Source organism: Loxodonta africana, chromosome 4 (assembly GCF_030014295.1).
Source record: "Loxodonta africana isolate mLoxAfr1 chromosome 4, mLoxAfr1.hap2, whole genome shotgun sequence".
Taxonomy (NCBI): Eukaryota; Metazoa; Chordata; class Mammalia; order Proboscidea; family Elephantidae; genus Loxodonta; species Loxodonta africana.
In genome coordinates this window covers 38,687,643-38,691,715 of record NC_087345.1, presented here as the reverse complement: position 1 = coordinate 38,691,715, position 4,073 = coordinate 38,687,643, and positions in this window count along the sequence as shown.

Below are 4,073 nucleotides of genomic sequence, written 5' to 3'. Positions count from 1 at the left end.
GAGGCGCCTTGCAAAGGAAGGACATGGTGATCTACTTTGGAAACATTAGCCACTGAAAACCCTATGAAACACAGTTCTACTGTGGAGTCACCATAAGCTGGAATCACCTCCACGGCAACTGGTTTATTATTATAAGACATAGAAAGGGGTCACTTGTCATTTATCACAGTTTTATAGCGAGAAAAGGGACTTACTTTATGGTAACACTGTTAGTTTCAAAAGAAGGCAGCTGCTGCCCTACACTACACCCAGATGACACTGTTAGTTGTTAGCTGCCATTGAGCCGATTCCAACTCATGGTGACCCCATGTGTGCAGAGCGCAACTGATTCATAGGGTTTCCAAGGCTGAGAGCTTTCAGAAACAGATGGGCCTCTAGATGGGTTTGAACTGCCGACCTTTTGGCTAGTAGTCGAGCTTTTAACTGTTTGGGCCAACCAGGGACTCCTCAGATGACCCTCCCTCCGAGATATTCTGCTACATTGTTAAAAGCATATGGGGCAAGAAAGTACTCTGCACAGGCAATGTTAAACTGTTTCCCTCTTTGAAAATTTAAAATATCTTAAAGTAGTACAAGAAATGGCATTGGGTAAGTTAAGTTCTAGGTAAGACAATACTGTAGTAAGTGAACTAAAGAGAGATTAATCTGAACTTGGACTCTGATCCCCAAGTGAACCTGTCAGCGCAGCCCAGTCCTTACTGGCCCTACAGAGGGAAAAACAAGACTGCATCTCGACTGTGATCTGGCTGGATACGATCTAAGTTTTGAACCGTGCCTCAGTGCATTTCAGTTGTGTAATACCTGCTAAACAATACTAAGCAGGGAGCTTTGGCGGTGTGCACCTTAACACCGAGGAGCGGGTCTTGGAAAATGAAGACCTAGTCTTATAATTCAGCCTTTCTCTATTCTCCCGTTTTAGTCATAGGCAAGTGTTTTAATCATCTCGTAGGTTACAAGTCCAAATTCAAGGCGTCAGCTCCAGGGGAAGGCTTTCTCTGTAGACTCTAGAAGGTCCTGTCCTCAATCTTCCCATGGTCGAGGAGCTTCTCAGGCACAGGGACCCAGGTCCAAAGGACATGCTCTGCTCCTGGTGCTGCTTTCTTGATGGTATGAAGTCCCCAACTCTCTGCTTCCCTTTCCTTTTATCTCTTGAGAGATAAAAGGTGGTGCAGGTCACACCCCAGAGAAACTCCCTTTACCTTGGATCAGGGAGGTGCCCTGAGAGAGAATGGTGTTACAATCCCACCCTAATCCTCTCAACATAAAATTACAATCACAAAATGGAGGACAACCATACAATACTGGGAATCATGGCCTAACCAAGTTGATAAACACATTTTTTGGAGGACATAATTCAATCCATAACAGCAAGTTTACTTTTATGTTCCTTCTCTCTCAAATAATTGAGAAAATCTGATAATAAACTTAAAAAAAGCAGGTGGAGGTGGTTATTTATTACAAAGCATTCTCTTCTTTAAATAATTCATTTTAAATTAAGACCCTTCCTCGACAGTGTCAACATTCATAGCCCTCTCCAAGCATGTGATCAGTCCCTGAAGAAGGATATCATGCTTGGTAAAATAGAGGGTCAGCAAAAAAGAGGAAGACCCTCAACAAGTTGGACTGACACAGTGGCTGCACAATGGGCTCAAGCACAGCAACAATTATGGGATGGCACAGGACCGGGCAGTGTTTCGTTCTGTTGTGCACAGGGTCGCTTTGAGTCGGAATCGACTGGATGGCACCTAACAACACAACAACAACTCCAAACATGTGGCCCTCCATTACTCCTCTACCCCTTGAGAAATGAGGAGATGCTAATGTATATGTCTTTGTTAATAATCTCTTATATTTCTTCCTAATGACTAATAACATTGAACACCTTTTCATGTGCTTGTTGGCCATTTGTATATCCTCTTAGGTGACATATCTGTTTGTCTTTTTGTTGTCAAGTTGTATGAGTTTTCTATACATTCTGAATAGTAAATCCTTAAGAGCTATGGCTGCTAACCAAAAGGTTAGCAGTTTGAATCCACCAGCCACTCCTTGGAAATCCTCTGAGGCAGTTCTACTCTGCCCTATAGGGTCACTATGAGTCGGAATCAACTTGAGGGCAACAGGTTTGGTTTTTCTGGTTTTATCAGATATATGATTCCCAAATATTTTCTCCAGTTCTGTAGGTTGTCTCTTCACTTTGTTGATAAAGTCCTTTGATGCACAAAACTTTTTTTTTTTATTTTGATGAAGCTCAATTTATCTATTTTGTATTTTGCTGCGTGTACTTTTGGTGTCATATCTAAGAATCTATTGTTAAGAACTAGGTCCTGAAGCATTACTCCTATGTTTCCTTCTAAGAGTTTTATGATTTTAGTTCTCATATTTAGGTCTTTGATCCATTTTGAGTTCATTTTCACATATGGTGTGAGGTACGAGTCCAGTTTTATTCTTTTACATGTGGAAATAACACCTTATATTTCTTTATACTCGTTTTAGAGATGAGAAAAGAGGTTAAGAGAAAAAGCACACATGTACACTCAATGGCACAAGCGAGACCTGAACCCAAGATTTCTCAACCAAGTCCATTGGCCTGGAACCTGAAGTTCAGGTTCACTGGTTCTGTGCTTTTCCTCCCTTCCTCCTCAGTAAATTCTGATTCATGCCTCACCTCACATATTTAAAGGAAAGACTTGAGGGAACCGACATGCAATCAACCAGGATCTAGTAAGTACCTACTAGAAGCCAGACCTTTGAAAGGTTTTAAGGGGAAAACTTAACCTTCTTGTCATTTAAAAAGACCACAGTGAGGTCATTAAAAAGACCAAAGTGAGATTAATCACTTTATCAATTTGAACCAATAACCTAAAAATAACATTTGTGCATTAGCTATTTCCGGAGTTTCTAGCTAGATGTGTCCTGTCCATATTTGTAATTCTGGAAATAGTTAAACTTCAAGTGGCTTCTGTAAGAAAGCTTCAACTTAGAAAACGCCACTGCAGAAACCTGGTAAAATTTCCCATTGTAAAGGCCGTTGTAAAGCCTCATTCCTTAAATCACTTATTCAACAGTAACTCATGCTACAAATTTGCCTTTGCTAGGCCCTGGGGGTAACAAGATTAGTTGGGGGCAGCAGTCCTGAACCTAAAGAGCATGGAGTCAAAAACCGGGGGCTCAAGAACCCGGGGACCAGTGCCATGCTCTGAGCCCCCTGAGGGGCCCCAGCCTCAGAATGGTCAGGCCTCTAGCTCCTGCCCGCTCCCCTCCTCCTCTGCAAGCACGCTGGCCTTTTTTTTTTTTTTTTCATTTCTTAGAATTCTGCCCGCTTCCTCTCCCACTGAGCTTTGCATAAGTTCCAGTTCCCTCCGCCTTGAAAGTTGACCAAGCTCTAGGTCTTTTTAACTCCGCCTCCTTCTGCCCGCGGCTCCTGCCCCGGTGCCTCTGGAAGACTTCTCCGATTTGCAGATCTGGTCAAATCTTGTATTAAACCCTCTACCACCTTGACCTTATCGCATTTGCAGTTTTACAGGTACTTGTGTGATTGCTTAATATTTGACCATCTGCTCTCAGGCGTCTAAGTTCCTGTAGGGCAGGAGCTGGCCGGTTTTGTTAGATGCCAGCGCCTGGTACACAGCAGGCGCCCCAGAAATGAAAACAAAAACAAAAATGGATGAACCCGGATGCTCAGCTACCGTGGGCCTATGCAGAGGGGGCAGGATGGAGTGGGTGCCCCTGAGCTTTCTTAAAACCCAAGCCTCCTGGCACCTATGTTGGCCTTTATGACCCTCTAAAATGTAAAGATCGTTTGCCTCAAATCCCTAGACTATAAACGCCCAGATAATGTGGTGGCTTCAGCATTCAACTGTGCCAGTTACTCAGCGTGAGATACGTACGGAAGACAGTAAATACTAGCCGTTGCTACTATTAATGAATAAATTCTGGAGGGTGGGGCAAAGTGGAGGATGCCAGGGAAGACTTCAAAAAAAAATGTTTAAGCTTGAGCTGACTCGAGAAAGAATACAAGCGACCCTCCCCCCCTCCCCGGCCAAAAATTTTTTAAAAAGGAAATGTGCCCTCTC